General features: G+C 50.2%; 3 long non-coding RNA genes across 4 annotated transcripts; 2 read left to right on the top strand and 1 right to left on the bottom strand.

Annotated features, from left to right (window-relative positions):
• The first annotated feature begins 319 nt into the window (after window positions 1–319).
• On the top strand, window positions 320–4,353 carry LOC135423888 (uncharacterized). Its single transcript, XR_010435006.1, has 3 exons — window positions 320–718; window positions 1,471–1,630; window positions 4,153–4,353. It is a non-coding gene; the product is annotated as an uncharacterized LOC135423888 (long non-coding RNA).
• Window positions 4,354–6,787: 2,434 nt separating this feature from the next.
• LOC135424342 (uncharacterized) lies at window positions 6,788–15,985 on the bottom strand. 2 transcript variants are annotated; one of them, XR_010435161.1, is made up of 3 exons: window positions 15,884–15,985; window positions 7,546–7,678; window positions 6,788–7,275 (listed from the first exon to the last, which is right to left on the bottom strand). It is a non-coding gene; the product is annotated as an uncharacterized LOC135424342 (long non-coding RNA). The 2 variants fall into 2 exon arrangements; XR_010435160.1 differs by lacking the exon at window positions 15,884–15,985 and adding an exon at window positions 8,783–9,040.
• Window positions 15,986–16,062: 77 nt separating this feature from the next.
• Window positions 16,063–17,551, top strand: LOC135424341 (uncharacterized). Its single transcript, XR_010435159.1, has 2 exons — window positions 16,063–16,131; window positions 17,330–17,551. It is a non-coding gene; the product is annotated as an uncharacterized LOC135424341 (long non-coding RNA).
• Window positions 17,552–18,904: the final 1,353 nt, after the last annotated feature.

Here is an 18,904-nt window from a genome sequence, read left to right as displayed (position 1 = left end):
GGCATTTGTTTCACAGCTGTCAAGGTGCTAAATGTTTGGCTGCCCAGGAGGGGAAGATGTGCTCTTAAAACTCTGACTACATCATGTCAGTGCTGTGACTGGGAGTATTGCTGGAGAACAGCAACCAGAGAATATCCTGAGCTAGAAGGGACCCACAAGGATCATCCAGTCCAGCTCCTGGCCCTGCACAGGCCCAGCCCCAAGAGTCACCCCCTGTGCCCCAGAGCATCATCCAAACCCTCCTGCAGCTCTGGCAGCCTTGGGGCTGTGCCCACTGCCCTGGGGAGCCTGGTCAGTGCCCAACCAGCCTCTGGGGGAAGAAGCTTTGCCTGAGATCCAACCTGAGCCTGCCCTGACACAGCTCCAGCCATTCCCTGGATCCTGTCCCTGCTCACACCGAGCAGAGGTCGGAGCTGCCGCTCATGACGATGTTGAGGACCCCAATGGGGACTGACCTCAGTCTTTTCTCCAGCTGAAGAAACCAAGTGACCTCAGCTGAAACACAGAATCTATGATTCTCTGAGTCTTTATGACAAACAGGTGACCCTGAGCACCAAATTCCATGGGAGCTCCTGGTCCCCTTCCGTGCTTGTGGTAGAGGACTGGAACCTCCTCCACACAATATTCTTCCCTGTTGGTTGCATGGCAGGTGAAAGAGAGAAACTCTGTCTCATCCTTCTCATCACATGCTGATCTGGAGGGGGAAGAACTGGAAGAGGTGAGAGACAAAGACCAGGCCAGACCAGATCTCTCAATCTTGGCTAAAATCTGTCTCTGATGCTTAATGCTTGGAGCAGAGGAGACTGAGGGGAGACCTCAGTGCAGTTCCAACTGCCTGGGCAGGGGCAGAGGAGGGGCAGGGACTGAGCTCTGCTCTGGGGGGACCAGGGACAGCAGCCAGGGAATGGCTGGAGCTGTGTCAGGGCAGGCTCAGGTTGGATCTCAGGCAAAGGTTCTTCCCCCAGAGGCTGGTTGGGCACTGCCCAGGCTCCCCAGGGCAGTGGGCACAGCCCCAAGGCTGCCAGAGCTCCAGGAGGGTTTGGCTGATGCTCTGGGGCACAGGGGGTGACTCTTGGGGCTGGGCCTGTGCAGGGCCAGGGGTTGGACTGGATGGTCCTTGTGGGTCCCTTCCAGCTCAGCAAATTCTGTGATTCTGTGACTCTGGGATGGATCCTGCAGAGTCCCTGCACCTGAGGGAAGGGTTGGTGTCATTCCTCTCTGACCACGAGGCCAACCTGCACCAACACAGGCCAGCAGGTCCTGCTGATCTGGGCATGACTTCCCTCCTGCTGTCCCTCTCCCAGTAGGAAGGGGAGTCAGTCCAGGCTGGGCTGGCTGCTGGAGGGCTCTCTCCTTCTGCTGTCTCACCGCCTTCACCCTCCAAAGCAAAGAACCTGCCAGAGCTGCCCAACCCCAGCCAGTGGCACAGCCTCAGGAGTGCTCCCACCTTCTCTCCTCCTCTGCCTCCAGCTGCTCCATCGCTGCTGTTGAGCTGTGAGAGGGGCCAGTTTGTGCTGCAGCTGCTCCAGGTTGGGATGTCATCTCTGTCCCTCTGCTTCCGCTGTGGGAGGTGTCTGCTGAGGAGCTGAGAGCCAATCCATCACATGGCAGTGGCAGCAGGAGCTGACAGGTAGGTCTAAGGAGAACATAAAGCATCCTAACTGCAGCCTGCAATTCCTGCCTCCTCCTTTGACCTCCTCTAACCCTGTCCCTGCTTGACGCTTCCTGGGCTTTAACCAAAATGAAAAGTCTGGCTCATAAAGCAGCTGGAAAAAAAGCTGACAGCAAAATAATAAACACATCAAGAGGTGAGAGCAGGGCTGTGCCAGCAAAGCAGGGGCTGTGGAACACCCCACGGGCAGGGCGAGTGTCTGTGGCTCTCGTGTGGTATTAAACCTGTCCATCTTCGCGACGGACGCCTGGAGTTCCTGTCTCCCTGGTTCTCCAGGGAATGACTGAGGGCTCCTTTTTCCATTTTCTCCTCACAGCTGCCTAAGGGGGCTGCACAAATGATAAATCCAGCACTGGCAGGGCAAAGGATTCCCTTGTGGCTCAGGGGGCTGAGTGTGGTCGGATGACTTTATCTGGGATGGGGACAGGCTGGGGACACCAGAGGGGAGCTCTCCCTTCCTATTGCATCTTGTGGAGCTTTTAGTTGATGTCTCAAGCCCCCAGACAGATCAAAAACACTTACCAGGGGTAGTAAATCTGCCCTGGCTCTGGAGGTGTTCAGTGCCACAGTCTTTGCCTCCTCTGCTGTGGCTGCAGCTCCTCCTGCCCATGAGCCCACGGCCGTGGGAGCAGGAGGGGCAGGAGGATGGGTATGGGATGGCAGCACCTTCTGTACAGAGAGAGGTGTGAGAGCTGGGACTCTTGAGCCTGGAGAAGAGATGGCTCAGAGGGGGCCTTGTCCATGTCTATTAATACCTGATATGATGTGGAGAAGTTGGATCCAGGCCCTTCTTGGTGGTGCCCGGTGGCAGGAAGAGAAGCAACGGCCAAACACTGAAAACAGGAGATTCCACTTACACCTAAGAAGAAAGATTTTTGTTTTAAGGATGGTCAAGCACTGAAAGAGGTTTTCCAGAATTTCTGTGAAGTCTCCATACTTGGAGATATTCAAAACTCTGCTGGACATGGTCCTGGACAACCTGTCCCAGGTGACCCTCCCTGAGCAGAGGACTTGGACTCGATGATCTCCAGAGGTGCCTCCAACCTCAGCAGTTCTGTGGTTCTCTGAAAATGAGGAACAGCCAGCTGGAAATGGGGAAATTATGTCCTAAGCTGTGACATTTGGAAAACCACTGTTTACCTTTGTCATAGGTTTATTTTTCTTTGCACTTGATGTTACTGCCGCTCTCATAAGTAATTCACATTTTGTGAACTGGAGTATATTATTTAAAATGGTACAAATTAATCACCTTTAGTGCATTCCAGAGCTCCCACATTATTTTTAATGAATTTGTAAAACACTCTTTACATGTACGAACAGGATTAACTTTCCAGCCTGAACAGAATCAATATTTCATAGATTTCTGCAGCTTATTCATATTTAGTTATTCAAGGAAACTTCTTTTTCTCAGTGATATGTGGACAACACGTATTCCTGGTGTAAGAATTGGAAGGAAATATTTGAAGGTGGAGTTTCAGGGCTCCTGGACCATTGACACACAAACTGGTCTGACTCTTTCTCCAACAGCCCTCAGACAAGCAGCAAAATCAGCTTAAAACCTCCCAAACACCTCTTTGTGATCCCAAGATGCCATGGAATGAAACTTCTTGGCTTCTTTCCTGCTTTGCTCATGTCTGTCTTTTAAATAGGAGCCGTATTTGTGGCCAAATAATGTCACCTGTTTCTTTCTTTTTGTAGCTCACACTTTAATGTCTGCAATACCTCATAAACAGAACATGAGCTGAGTCTGTTTTAATTAGCTGTGGCATAAAACTCCCTCATTTTTTATGTCCTGGGAAATAAAGAAATAAATATGTACACATTACTATATAAAAAAAGAGGATCTCTGCACCACTAGCTTGATTTCTGGTCATTAACATAAAAAATTCCACGTGGAAAATCCTCTCTCAGTGTGCAGAAGTGACCTATAATAACTGGAAATCATTTAATGATCCTTTTAACTGCACAGTACAGAGAAAGAAGAGGCTTCTGGGGATACACCTCAAGATCTCTCTGTGGTTAAGGCTGCCAAAATAAACATCTCTGTCCTGCTGGGACAACTTCCATTGGTTAAGAAGAATGATTAAAATCGCTTATTTATAGAATCCCAGGATCATTAGGTTGGAAAAGCCCTCCCAGCCCATGGATCCCCCTGTGCCCCATCCCCAGCTCGTCCCCCTGCCCAGAGCACTGAGTGCCACAGGCACAGTTCCCCTCAGCCCTGCTTTGTGCTGGGGATCAGCTGGTGGTTCATGTGGGACACAGATTCCCTCTCTCCTGTTCATTTGAAGTGAATGGTATCTGCCAAAATTAATAAGAGCATAGAAACTCCAAATGATGATAAACAGGCAAAAAGCTCAAAATGTTTGATTTCTTTTTATTCTGAACTAATCACTCTGTCACCCTTCTTATCTTGGAAATAATCAAGCAGATGATAACAATGTTGTATTTCAAATCAGCAGGTTTTGTTATTTTCACAGCACGAAGCATGGACAGCAAAGAAAACCATGTCCAGCCTTTATTAATAATTTTCCTCAGATGAAGGAGAACTAATATGCTGTTGGTAATATCCACACTGCTTTTGTCCTACAAAGATTTGCCATTTTACCACTGAGTGAAGCCTGAAAAAGTGTTTCATTTGCTATTGCACTCACCAAAATCTATATTAATGATTACTGATATGCTGTGACACACTTGATTTTTCTGCAGCAGATACTTTCTCATTTTCTATATTTTCATTTCCCTCACGCAAACCTTTCAAGAGTTCTTCTCTTACAAGTTGCCTAATAATTATATCAAAATAATTATATCAAAATAATGATATACAAAATATTTTGTAATTATATTCTCTAAAATTCTAATGCCACAATTTTAGCATTTGCACTTGTCCCATTTGCATACTGACTTATATCTGATTAACCACCCCGAGCAACTGAGGACCTACTTCCATATAAACTCCAGCAAAATGTATGGAAATTACTGTTATATTTAGTGATCTATGGGAGTGATTCTCAGTTGGGAAAACAGAAAGTTTCTGGCTTTTTAGGGGCATATTTTGCTTTGCTGCAGTCCCAGGCATGGTCACGATCCACGAGGGACACAGAGATTGCTCTTGGCACCTGCCCACCTTCCAGCCCAGGGCCAGGGGGCTCAGAGACCTGCCTTGGGTGGCTGTGCTCAACAGTCAGATAGTTATGGAGTTAAAAAAACACTTCTAATGAGAAAAAAAATTGACCACGTAGTGTTATCTCAGCTGTAGAATATCTAAACACACATTGCCAGCAGGTCAGTGGAAATGGGAATTATTTCTGGAAACTGCCCTCTGAGTAACGTGGCAGCCCCTTGGCTCTCCAGATGCTGCATCTGAGGTCATGGAATCACAGAATCATGGAATCTCCTGAGTGGAAAGGGACCCACAAGGACCATCAATCCAACCCCTGGCCCTGCACAGACACCCCAGCATTCCCACCCTGTCCCTCAGAGTGTTGTCCAAACCCTCCTGCAGCTCTGGCAGCCTTGGGGCTGTGCCCACTGCCCTGGGGAGCCTGGGCAGTGCCCAACCAGCCTCTGGGGGAAGAAGCTTTGCCTGAGATCCAACCTGAGCCTGCCCTGACACAGCTCCAGCCATTCCCTGGCTGCTGTCCCTGCTCTCCCAGAGCAGAGATGGAGCTGCCCCTCAGGAGGAGCTGCAGCCCCGCTGAGCTCTGCCCTCAGTCTCCTCCAGCTGAACAGACCAAATACCCTCAGCCCCTCCTCATATGGCTTTGCAGACCCTTCACCATCTCTGTATGGCTGTATGAAGCTTGATCCCAAAGTTTTGGGAAACAAGACTGCTTTCAAGGAAGACAACCACAGTCTCCCCCTGTCGTGGTTTTACTTGGGTCCAATTTTTTTCAATCCCCCCACACAATTGCTACAAGTTGAGAGAGGTTTTACACAGGCAAAACAGACTAGATGTGGGGGAATAATATTAAATTTATTGCTAACAGAATAGAAACTAAAGAATAATAGAATACACAGTATAAACACACTTTTACCACCCCTCGGCCCTCTAAAAATGGTGCCCAACCTGGGGCCACCTTCAGCCCCAGGGTCAAACCACAACACCCTCCCAGACAGAGATGGAGATATTTGGAGTGCCAGGCTCTAACATTCAGGTCCTACCAGTGAGAGATTACCTTCTGTGATGTCTCAAAGGCCTGTCCTAACCTTTAGACTCGCTAAATCCTTGCAATAAAACGTCAGTGTGCAGGTGGGTGTTGTGGTTTAACCTCACTTGGCAGCTGAGCACAGCAAACCTACTCACTCCCTGCCCTGCACTGGGATGGGGCAGTGAGAAAACTCATGGGCTGAGACTAAGACAGTTTAATGGGACAGAAAAGGAAGAACATAATGATACTGATAATGGAAGAATTAGAATACACAGAACAAGTGAGGCATGAGGCAGTTGTTTAATTTATTAGTGCATGAGGAACACCATCTTTGGCCACACAAAAGCAGAAACTCCTTTCCCCCCTAACTTTATGATTAGTTTCTGTTAAAAGAGAAGGTTCCTCCAGGCTGAATTCCACACCAAGAGCCAGGTTTAATCAGTGGTGGGACTGCCTGCTCTCCAGGCTTTGACTGATTGATACGGCCTTCCTATAACTCATGTAGCAAATGAAATAAGGGTCATCTCCTGTAAGAAGCAATAAAAAATCACCTCGAGGAACAAATCAAACCTATCAGGGATCTGCCTTTAAAATAAGGGACAAGAAGCCAGCATAACTCTGGCTGTCACTAGAGCAGGGCATGGTGCTTCCTGGGAGGACTGGCCTGTGTGGACATGTTTTCTGCTACCTTCTCTCCCCCCTGGCTCCCCTTTCTCACACTGCAGTGTCTGGCAGAGACACAGTTTCAGGTCTCACTTCTTCCCAGCCATCACGTGGGCATCGCTGGGGTGGTCCTTGGTGACCTGACCACCTGCAATGTGGGGCCAAAAGGGCTTTCCCCGGGGACAGGCCAGCAGAGCCACATCTCTGCAGCCTTCCTGCCACCCCAAATCCCTCTGGCTCCTGCCCTCAGGAGCAGCAAAACATCTGGTGTCACCTGGACTCACCTCCAGCCCCAGAAAAGTTGAAAGCAGCAGCTTTGACAGGTTTGTTCAAGCAAAGCAAAGCAGTGAGAGAGATGCTGCAGCAGCTCAGCTTGGTCAGAGCTGGCACTCACCTCACTGGAGTGGGAGGAACACAGATAAATACCCTGCAGGTGGGTTTCTGGGTATGGAGGGCCCTTGTCTGGGCAGCCACCTGGTCATGATGAATGTCTGGGTTTGCTGGGCATGGTGGTGTTTGGCCAAAGGTGGGGCTCGATGATCTTGGAGGCTTTTTCCAACCTTCATGATCCTGTGATTCTATGGATGCCCCAGCAAGATGATCCTGAGTCAAAGCTGGTGCAGGGAGCTCACCCATGTTGAAGCCATATCCTTAAACACCAAGATCCATTGGGAATCTCCCCCCCAGTCCAGCATCCAGCTCAGGACTCCAACCTGAGAGACCCCTCTGTCACACGCAGCGAGGGAACAGCAGCCAAGGAGAGACCCCTTTCTACTGACAGGACAGAAGCTGAAACATGATTACAATGATCTCATTTGAGGTGTTTCCAGGTGGTTTTTGCCTGATTCCCACTGAAAAATAAGATTCCAAGAGCTGTTTTGCCCCAGCTCCTGCTCATGGTGTGTTGTGACTGAACCAAACAGTTGTTTCAGTCACTCCTTGCTCTGACCCCTCTGGGCTGTGAGAGAGGATGACTCTGATTTCCCATCTCAGCTCCAGAGCATTTGTTGCTCTGCTCTCTGGTCCATGTCTGAGCAGCCCCACTCCTGCCCTGCTCACCAGCTTCCTGACGAATTTGGTTGCTGTCTCTGGACTTTCCTCCTGATGTCTTGTCTGGAATCAAGTGGCCTCTGGATGCCTGTGCTGGCCAGTTTGGGGACAGTGATGATGGTTCACAGATGGCCCAGAAACCCTGGGCAGCACAGAAAGAAGGAAAGGAAGGGAAAGCAAATGTGTTCAGGTTCACAGAGGGGCAGTGAATTATGCTCTACATGAAATAACTGGAGCAGCTTCTCAGAAAGATCTAACTCATTTTCCTAACAGCCTTTCTCCTGCCTTGCTGGAAAGACATTCCACATTTCCATCACTCTGTGCTGGGTTATGTTCCAGGCAATAAATTGAGCTCCTCCCTGTCCTCTCTGGCCACCTGAGCTGCTGCTCAGCTCTGTTCTCATGGAGAGCAGGCTGTGAGAAGAAATATGCCCTGCCATTTTTGCCCCGTGTAAAATTGCTTTGAAGCTGAATGCAATATGTTCCAGGACATAAAGGGTCCTGCAGAGCGTGACTCCTTCCACATGTTCCTGCAGAAGGAGGTAAAGGCAGAAAAACGAGCTCTGAAGCCTTTTCTGATCCCACGTGGTGCCAGATGGATCCCAAACGGGCACTGGAGTCACTCAGGGTGGCACATGGCTGCCCCACTACCTATGGAACAGGGGGCTCCAGACCTGGGAATATCTGTGGGATGGCACTTCTTTGCTCACCAGGTTTCCCTCAGGTAAAAAGGACTTGCTCCTGTGCTCTGAATTCAGACACTGCAAACTTTGCCCACTCAGGGTTCCCTGGCCCACATTTTACCACCCACCAGCACTCCCCATATCTCAATTAATGCATTCATGAGTAGATTAATGAATGCATCTCAAGGAATACAATAATGCCTTAGAAATGGACTGAAACCCCCCAAAAACTGTCACTAAAATTGGGTCTCATGCTGTTAGCCAGATTTGTGATACCACCCCCAAGAGGGTCCCCAGTTGCCCTGAGACAGAAACACAGACTGAGCTGTGTCCCAGGGCACAGGACTGGCACAGACCAGTGTTCACACTGCAAAAAGGTGGATGGGCAACTTCCCCTGGCCCTGCCAGTGCTGGTGTCACGGTGCCAGTTCGCAGTTCACTTGGATGAACATGCAAGTCATGCATGAACACTCCAGAACATGACAGACAAGGGATGAACACCTGTAGGGACAGACTTGGCAGTGTCTGTGTCTTCTGCCATGACTTTTTTGGAGTGAACTTACCCAGGGATCAATGCTGATGCCCAGATACATGGTAAGGAATTCACTGGGGGATTTATTCCTCCTAATTTTTAATGCCTGTGTCTGATCTCATCTCTGTGGGCTCCCTTTCCGGTATCTGGAGGGAAAGTGGGACTTTCAGGTGCTGTTCACTGACCTATTTTAGGCTTTAGGACAAGATTAATGGTGGCTTGGGCTCTGTTGCTTATCCTGATGAGAGCTGCAGAGACTGCAGAGGGACACATGGAGCCAGATGAATCCCACCCCAGTAATCCTGGGATACAGGGGACGTTACACCCTGACAAATAGCTGGGCAGCCCGTTAGATTTCCCCCATTTTCTCAGAGTTATTACTTCATATTTTCAGCAGACAGCGCAGGTTACACCTGCTTCACATTGGAGTGGCTTGTTTACAGCCATAATGGATTAAATTTTAGCTCCAAATCTGTTGTGTAAGAGCTACACCATGGCAGCAGCCAGGAAATATTACAGAGCCATCAGCTGCATTGTGGCCACGGCTGAAATTCAGCCACCCCTGGAGCCTGACTGTTTGCACTGTACAAAGCTGTGTTGTAGAAAGCAAATTAAGAAACAATTATTGCTTAATAATGTCTTCAGTTGAGGCTCTGGAGGCTCTTAGGTAAGCTCAGTGTAATTACCTTCAGTGGAATCTGACCAGCCCTTTCTTTTAGGGCAGGAAAGCTCATTTGTACAGAAAGCAAGACACGAGGTTTGTGTTTCATTCCAAATGAAAGAGCCGAGATCCCATCTCTGCTGCTGCCAGGAGAAACAGGAGCAGGGTTTGCTCCCAGAATGTCCAGACTATGAGCACCAAGAGGGCAGCTCTGCAGAGCTGGGGACACAAATACCCAGCTCAGATCACATCTGGGGGGCTGAGAGCCCAAGGCACTGGGTGAGACTGGACGTTAATGGTTAATGACTTATAATAATTGAGGAGCAACAAGGTGCTGTGCTGGGGCCAAGTTTGCATCCCCCCAGGGGGCAGGGGTGAGGTTTTGGGTGTGGAATAGTGAGACTGATCTGCATAAGACAGAGGGGCAGCCTAAAAGCTGGGCTTTGAGCCAGCTAAGAGGCAGAACCTGTGGAGATGGGGGGGTGCTTTTTATCCCGACAAATTGTCCTGCCTTAAAAACACACATCCCCCCTCCCCTGGAGAAGGTCACATTCCCACGCAGGCCTACTGGTATGAGAGGCAGTGTCATGTCTTAGGAGGGGTCATAAACCACCAAAGACCCCTGAAGTGTCCCCCTCCCCATTCCTGAGGCCTCTCCCCAGAGGACTGCCCGTGATCCAAAAGTGTTGCATGAGATCCTGAGTCTCTTGCAGGAGACAGTGTAAAATCACCCCCCCCACACACAGGGGAGGTACCAGGGTGTTCCTGCTGGGTATTAACCCATCAGACTTTGTGTTTGGGGGGTTTTCCCCCACCCCTGATGGACCAAGAACTTTGATCTGACCAAAGCTGCAACGATCAAGTCTGGTCGTAGATCCTGGGTGGTGATCATGGATCTTCCTACTCTTAGCCTTTCTTTCTTTTCCTTCCTTTCTTTTTCCCTTACACATTTTCTTCAGTGATATTGTTATACTTTTCTATGGCCATAAATCTATAGATAATAACACCCAAAATGGCTCCATCCCTGCTTTCCATTGCAACCAAATGGTTCTAAACCAAGCCCTACACAGATATATTTACAAGCATCAGTCATTCAGTGCTCCTCACTCCAATCCCCCTCCAGGGATTTGATAACAAGAGCTCCTCTTGCCTTCAGGGATGGGCTGGTGCCCAGGGAGGGGCTGTGGGACTCCCCAGGGTGCACAGCAGGAGCAGCTGGGGCAGGGCTATACTGGATATAAATGGTGCTGAGGGTCCTCAGACAGTGGGACAGGCACCCAGAGAGCCTGTAGGATTGCACCTTAGAAGAAATGTCCTCACTGAAAGGGTTGTCAAGCACTGGCACAGGCTGCCCAGGGAAGGATGGAATCACTGCCCCTGGAAGTGTTCAGAAATGTGTAGATGTGGTGCTGGGGACATGGGGTGGTGGTGGACCTGGGAGAGCTGGTTAATGGTTGGACTTAATGATCTTAAAGGGCTTTTCCAGCCTTAATGGTTCAATGACTCTGTGGATCTCCATAGAATCATCAAGGTTGGGAAAGACTTTCAAGGTCATCCAACCATTCAGCCACCCCCACAGTAAGCCCTGAAGCAGCTCACCCATCCCTGGAGGGATCCAGACAACAACAGCACAAAGCCCTGAGCAACTCAGTTTGAGACTCTCAGAAGTCTCTCCTGAGCTCAGCCCCTGCCTCCTGCTCTGAGGTGGGATCTGGGAAGGGCTGTGAGCTCTCCCCAGCTGGAGGATCAGAGCAGTGGGGCAAAGAGGACCCTGCAGCCACGAGGGCAGGGGATGCATCCCCCAGGGATGCAGAGGTTGTCAACCCTGAGAGCCAAGTGTGTGGTGACAGGCACCCACTCCATCACCAGCAGGGCAGAGAGGAACATGATGAAAAGGTCACTGGCTGTGAGCAGCCAGGAATATCAGACTGCTCAAAGATCATGATTTCACTCTCTGTTGGGTTGGGCAGCTCAGCTGCTCTTTGCCCTTTTCCTGAGAGATCCCTCTGCCAGCACTGCCTCCTGACCACCCCTGCAAGAGGAAACAAATGTGCAAAACTCCCTTGGTTTGCTATTTAATCCTTGTTTGTCCTTGGAAGGCTGCCAGCCTGCCTGGACTGTGTGTGGTCTAAACCTGTGATCCCGTGTTTAGAGCCTGTCATCTTCCAGCAGGCTTGGAACTAAAGACTAAATAACAGACAATGCCCATCTTTATTAATGTCTCTCAGGCCTCTTTCGCCAAGAGTCAGAATCCAGGGAATTATGTCTGTCATTGCTGAAAACCATCAGTGTCAGAAGAGAGAACACATCTTGTTTTGATTGAGTCCACACTGCAGTTGTGGCAGGAACTCCCAACGGCCCAACACCAGCTCAGGGTCACCCTGTGCCTCACAGGCTCCAAGATTCCATGGAGACCCAGTTTTCTGCTGTCCCATTGCCCAGCTGACCCAGCTCAGTGGACTGAATTCCAGCTGAGAGACCATCCTGCACAGTTCCACAATACTTTGCATGGAATCACAGAATCATTAAGGTTGGAAAAGACCTCCAAGGTCATCCAGGCCAAATTTTGACTGAATCCCACCATTCCCACTAAATCATATCATCTGGTCGTTTTTGAACCCCTCCAGGGATGGTGACTCCACCACTGCCCAGGGCAGCCTGTGCCAGGGCTTAATCAGTGTTTCAGTGAAGAAATCTTCCCTGATATCCAATCTAAGCCTCCCCTGGTGCAACTTGAGGCTGTTTGCTCTTGTCCCATCATTATTACCTGGGAGAAGAGGCCAATTCCCACCTGGCTCTGCTCCCCTGTCAGGGAGGTGTAGAGAGCACCAAAAAACAACCCCAGGGCTCAGTGCATTTCTTTGCTCTAAAGGTGGTTTGTCCAGGAATGCCACCCCCTCCATGTGTGTGGAGTCCAGCTGCCCCTCAGCACACAACCATCTGCTGTCAGAGAGAGGCCTCACTGCCAGGCTGTGCCCAGGAGAGCCCGGGGGCAGAGCTCCAGCCCTGTTTATCACAGGTAAAAGCTTCATTTCCCTGCTGAATGAGGGCACACACTTATTGCTGATTGAGCTCTCTGATGAGGTGCTGGGGGTGTTGGCAGAGCTGTGTTTGCTGGACACTCACACTCTCACTTCTCTCACTTCCCCAGGGATCACCAAGAGCCTCTTTGCTGCATTAGTAGGAAAAGGGAGAAGAGCAAGAGAGAGGAGGCCTTCCTGAAGTCACACAGAATCCCAGAGCATGCTGAGCTGGAAGGGACCCACAAGGATCATTGAGTCCAACCCCTGGCCCTGCACAGGCCCAGCCCCAAGAGTCACCCCCTGTGCCCCAGAGCATCATCCCAACCCTCCTGGAGCTCTGGCAGCCTTGGGGCTGTGCCCACTGCCCTGGGGAGCCTGGGCAGTGCCCAACCAGCCTCTGGGGGAAGAAGCTTTGCCTGAGATCCAACCTGAGCCTGCCCTGACACAGCTCCAGCCATTCCCTGGCTGCTGTCCCTGGTCCCCCCAGAGCAGAGCTCAGTCCCTGCCCCTCCTCTGCCCCTGCCCAGGCAGTTGGAACTGCACTGAGCTCTCCCCTCAGTCTCCTCTGCTCCAGCTGAACACACCAAGTGCCCTCAGTGTCCTCCCACGCCTTCCAATCAAGGCCCTTCCCCACCTTCATTCCCTTCTTTGGACACTCTCCATCTGCCCTGACATTCCACCTCCCAACAGCAACCACCCAAGGCTGGGAGGAGATCCCTACCCTGACCTCTGCACTCTCCCATGGGCTGGTTGGAAAAAACCCCAGCAAATTATTATTGTGTCTTGGTGCTTTCCAAGAGACATTCCTGACCCTACTGTCTGTCTCTGGTGCTCCCCTTTTGTGCCTCTGAGCCTGGCACCTTCACACCCTTCTGGTTTTCCTATTTCTTAAAGTCACCTCTACTCTCTGAAATCTCCTGAATTGCTTCTTATACAGGAATCCTTCCATGACCTTCTTCACCCTGTTGTGCTTCTCTCTACCTTTCTCATCTCACCTTATTTCTGTTGCAGAAGGGAGGGACCAGAACCACCCATACTATCCAGGTGGAGGTTTACCATGGATTTACCCCTATCACGTACATATTTTTATGTGTTTGTCCTCTTTTGTCCTAAATGTTCTATAATTTGATTTGCTTTTTTGTGTGTGTGCTGAGCTGATGTATTCATGGAACTGTTATAATCTCCCTCCCTCCCTCCTGAATGACAGTGATCAACTCAGAATCCCTTGCTGGAGATGCCCAATTAGTATTTTCCCCCTTGCACTTGATTTTACATTTATTTACATTAAACTTCACCTTCCATTTCATCACATTGTGCTTCTATAATTCTTTCTGCTTGATCCCCCGAGCAGCAAAGTGATCCCTGAGCCCTCGTGCTCTTCTCCAGGCTGTTCAGTTCAGGATCACAGGATGGTTTGGGTTGGAAGGGACCTTCAAATCCATCCAGTATCACACCCTCTCATGGGCAGGGACACCTTCCACTAGCCCAGGTTGTTCCAAGTCTGGTCCAACTTGGCCTTGGACACTTCCAGAGATGGGGCAGCCACTGCTGCTCTGAGCTTTTTTGGGAGAGCTGAGCAGCACAGCCCTGGCCCTCCCTCTGTTCCCCCCTAACCCCTTTCCTTCCTTTCACCCAGGTGAGAACCTTCACCTTTCTTCCTAAGGCAGCACAATTTCTCTAAAACCCCCTGGTGAGGGACCTTCCTGTGTGGAGCAGATGGAACCCCCAGTTCTCCTCTGGGATGTGGCTGTAGCTCCTTTGGTGCTGCTCAGCAGGATTGGCTTCCCTGGGAAAGCTGCTCTGACTCTTTCCCAGTACATTCCCTTTTGCCACTTCCCCACAAATGCCTGAAGTATTTTAGACTTGTTGTTGGGGAAACCAGAAATCTGAAAAACACCCTCTGGTCCTGTGATGGTTTTAAACCAGGGGTTTCCTGTAGCAGCTGCTTTGTCCTTGAGTTCCCCCAGGGCTGGGGTGTGGATGCTCTCATTCTGGGGAGGGTTCCTGCCATTTTATCATTTTGTCCTCTAACCTTCCTGCTGGAGTTTCAGTTTAAGCCACATCCTCTGATAAATAGATCCAGCTGAGGGGCTGATTTATTCTAAGACAACACCAGGGTCTCTTCAAATCCTCCTTGCCCTTTGCAGTTGATTAGCAGAGCACATCCTCCTGCAGGTATCAAAATGCAGGGCCAGACCTCCAGCACAAACACTCTCTGTTCTCTAAACTTTGATGCAGTAAAACCAGAGGTTCAGGGCCTGAAAATTACACTGACTTGGGGTTCAGGGCTTACAAGCCCCTGCACAAGGGATCTGACAGAATGGCACAGCCAGGCTCTGAGAGAGCCCATGAAACCTTGATGGTGCTTTATCTCATAATTCACCAGCACTAGACACGAATACCTGAACCTGGGAAAAAGCTCAGCTTCCATTTTCTCCCCTTTGCCTCCAAGTCCTGGTAGATTAAAAGTTGCCAGGCTGATAAATGACCATTGTATTAATTCAATATTATGTGGAGATTCATAAACACCTGACTCCCACTATGGAGTCCATGTATCTCTCTGATGAATGGAGAGTTTCTGCTCCAAAAAACTTGCTGTTAAATCAGATGCATTGAGAATGTAAATGAGCACTAATGCAGCAGGATGGCCATGATCAGTGGGTTTGTGACTGTCACAGCACTGGTGGCTTTGGAAGAGGGTTCATAATATCTTCTGAGAGGGTGTGATGGGGTTTAATAATATCCAGTGACAGAAGGGTTAATTCATGGAGTAGTTAAATCCTAGAGGGATTTCAAAGCCCTGTGGATGTGGCACTTGGGGACATGGTCAGTGGTGGCCTTGGCAGTGCTGGGGAAGGGTTGGACTTGATGGTCTCAGAGGGCTTTTCCAGCCTTAATGATTCTGTGGTTGTAAAGAAGAGCTCTGAACAGGCCAAGCTGCAGGGAATTAAAGAATGGGATGAGAAAAGGAGTGATGGAGATGTTCAAAGATGCCCTGGTGCTGCTGTGACTACAGACAAGGAGCTCACAGAGCTGGTAGGGCTGAGCTTGTGGAACTGGGGACTTCCAGTGGCCACCTGGTGACAGAATTCCCTGGGCAGGTCCCTCAGTGGGTTATGAGATGATGGGTGAGGTGTCTGCTGGGCAGAGACTGAGCAAGAGGAAAGGCTGGACCCACCCGAGGAAACAGGGAGTGCAGCAGCAGTGGGAGGGGGAGGTGTGAGGACAAGGTGAACTCCCCAGGTACAGCCCCCAGAAGGCAGCAGGATGAGTTTCAGCCTGTGGAGTTGTGGAAAAGGGCTGAGAACAGGGAAGAGCATTCCCATGTCTGCCTTCCTCATGCACCATCTGCACCATGCCATGAGCTGCACGTGCCAGCCCAGGACAGCAGAGTGCAGTATTTTGGATGACTAAACCCCTCTTGTCTCACTCCCAGCCCCCTCCTCACCTCAGGTTTCCTTATCCTCTGTGTCTTGCATTTCCCTGTTTCAGTCTGTGCTGCTCAGGCTCAATGTCAGGCGAGTCAGGAGGTGCAAACCCAGCTCTGATGTCACAGTTAAGGAGGGTAACACTCCCCCTGCGTTAGGAGTTTGCTCCCTGCTTTTATTAATTACCTTTGCCAACTCAGAGACATCCCGGGAGAAGCCAAGAGTAATTGGACTGTTTCATTTGCTTTCCAGGAACTGCTTATTAATGGTAAAACTCTCCCAAGTCTTCTAAACCTCTGGATCAGAACAGAAGTTTCCTTGGCAGACACAGCTGAGTTCCAGCAGCCCCTCTGCCGGTTCCCAGGCCTGGATCTCCGTGGGCTGGAGCCACAGCAAGTGTGGAAGCCTTTTGGTGACATGGTGGGGCCAAGAAGAGCTGTGCCTTGCTAAAGGAGACATTGAACTGCCCTTGGAAGCACTAAACAAAGCTCTGACTCATTTGTCTCGTCCCTTTCGTTCCCATTCCATGTGTGGATTCGCTTGCCCCCTGGTCTCACAGGAAGGTGCCCTGGTGTCCTGTCCCACACTCAGCAGCCCCTGGGGTCAGTACAGACACCTTGTGCCAGCAGATATGACCCAGCCTGCCCAAATGTTCCAAATATCTCCCTCCTAGATGGAGATCCTTCTGCTGAGAGGGAAACATTTCCTCAGCCTTTGCCTCTGGGAGCTGAAGGGGCTCCTCCCTGGGGATGTTTCTGGAGTGGCTTGGTTGAGGTGCTGTTTGAGCCAGAAGACTTTGTGCATGTGACAACTGGTCCCTTGAGAAACTGGTTTTGCTCCCACATCTCTCACTTTGTCTTCTGGATCTAAACACCTGAGGAGACCTCAGAATAATTCCATTAATCCAGGAGAATTTTGCCCCTTTCTGTAGACAGATCCTTTGGATTTCAGTCCTGCCAGGTTTGGGGTTACCCTCTGAGGCTCAAGGTCAGAGTTGCTCCCCCAGACAACAGCCAAGACATTCATGTGTGTGACATGTCATAAAACACACCCTGGAGCTTTCTGGACAAGATGACCCTGCAGAGGATGATCAAAGTGGGGCATGCAGGGACTGTACATGAACATGGATTTTACTCAGCTCAGGTATCTGACAGTCACTTGCACTCCAGGTTTTAAAGACTTTGTCTGGAGTCTTCCACTTAAATAAATAACCCCCAAATGCCTTCAAAGGAAGACTTTGCACAGTGTATAAAGCAGTTCTTGGAGCCTATCACCAAGGACAAGTTGGACTTGATGATCTCTGAGGTCTTTTCCAACCTTAATGATTCTGTGCTTCTGAGTTCTGAGAGAGTTGACCAAGTTCAACAAACAGTCTGAGACTGGTCCATCAGGCCTCAGAATCTCCAATTGTTTCCTTTTTGTGGGGCTTTTATGAAGAACTTTCTCTCTGCTGCTGTTGTCTGCAGGATCTTGTCTGTCCTGGGCACCCACAGAGCAGTTGTGGGTGCAGAGCCAGAGCTGCCCTGCAGTGCAAAAGTCCTGAAAGGTGGATCTGCTGAGAAAAACCCCAACTAAATACAGGTATGGAAAGAGAAGGGAACAACTGAGATGCCAGCAAAGAAAAACAAATGGAGGCCATTAGGAATTTATAACAATAAAGAGCAGTCTCTGAAAGGTAACATTTGAAATTGCTGACTCTGCAATTTGCCATCAAGGATATAACATCCTCATCCAACCAAAATGCTGCTTTGGAAATGTCAGAACAAGCACCAACAAACATGATGAGAGGAATCCTGAATTGCTCAGGGGAGCAGAGGGAGAGCAAGAAGCAGCTGAGGAACAGTGGGAGGTTTGTGCTCTTGCACAAAAGAACAAAGGAAGAGAAGAAGGAAGAAAATAAGGAAGAAAGGAAAGAATGAAGGAAAGAGAGAAAGAGAAGACAGAAAAGAAAGAAAAAGAAAGAAAGAAAGGAAGAAAGAAAGAAAGAGAAAGAAAGAAAGAAGAAAGGAAGAGGAAAAGGAAAGAAGAAAAGGGATAAACCCCCCAAACTCTCTTGTTTCCAAAGACTTTTCCATCCCTGTGACTCCCTCAGCCTCGTGCTGTCCTGCCAAGTCATGGCTGTTGAAGGTGACAGGAGGTCTCTCCTTGCTGTTCCCTTTGTCCTGGTGTGGAGTTTCACAAAGGCAGGGGAAAGCCCAGCTCCCTCCCCCCCCAGGGGTGCTGTGATGCTGGAAGTGCTGCAAGGGCTGCAGGGGTCCCAGTGCAAAGGCTGTTCCACCCCCACACACGAGGAGACCTGGTGCTTAACATTAAATAGGGACACAAGAGAAAGGACAGGTATAAGGTGACAAGGAACCAACGAGAGAGAGACTCCCAAAGCCTCATAGGGTGGGGAGTCAGCTTTCCAGCTTGGCCACCTGCTTTGCCATTGCCAGAACAGCATTCCCTGTCAGACAAGGCATGGAGTGAGCTGTGGGACCTGCTTAGAAAAAGGTTCTTCCCCCAGAGGCTGGTTGGGCACTGCCCAGGCTCCCCAGGGCAGTGGGCACAGCCCCAAGGCTGCCAGAGCTCCAGGAGGGTTGGGATGATGCTCTGGGGCACAGGGGTTGACTCTTGGGGCTGGGCCTGTGCAGGGCCAGGGGTTGGACTGGATGATCCTTGTGGGTCCCTTCCAACTCAGCATGTTCTGGGATTCTACCTGAGACAGACACACCTGCCTGACATGGGCAGGGCTGCACTGGGTGACTGCTGGAGCCAAGGCAAACAGGGGGGATCTTCTTCCCAAGTGCATCTTTACCCCTCCTCTTGACTCTCAGCAGGCATTTGGGAGACATCAGTGTCCTGCAGCTGCTCTGTCACCTCCATATCACAGAATGCCAGGATGGCTCAGGTTGGAAGGCCCCACAGTTGCTCATCTGGTCCCACCTCCCTGCCCAGCAGGGCCATCCCAGAGCACATGGCACAGGATTGTGTCCAGAGGGGTCTGGACTATCCCCAGGGAGGAGACTCCAGCCCCTCCCTGGGCAGCCTGTTCAGGACTG

The sequence above is a fragment of the Pseudopipra pipra genome, chromosome 18, assembly GCF_036250125.1.
Source record: "Pseudopipra pipra isolate bDixPip1 chromosome 18, bDixPip1.hap1, whole genome shotgun sequence".
NCBI lineage: Eukaryota > Metazoa > Chordata > Aves > Passeriformes > Pipridae > Pseudopipra > Pseudopipra pipra.
The sequence above is the reverse complement of the archived record's forward strand: the minus strand, read 5'-3'. Positions and strand labels throughout refer to the sequence as shown.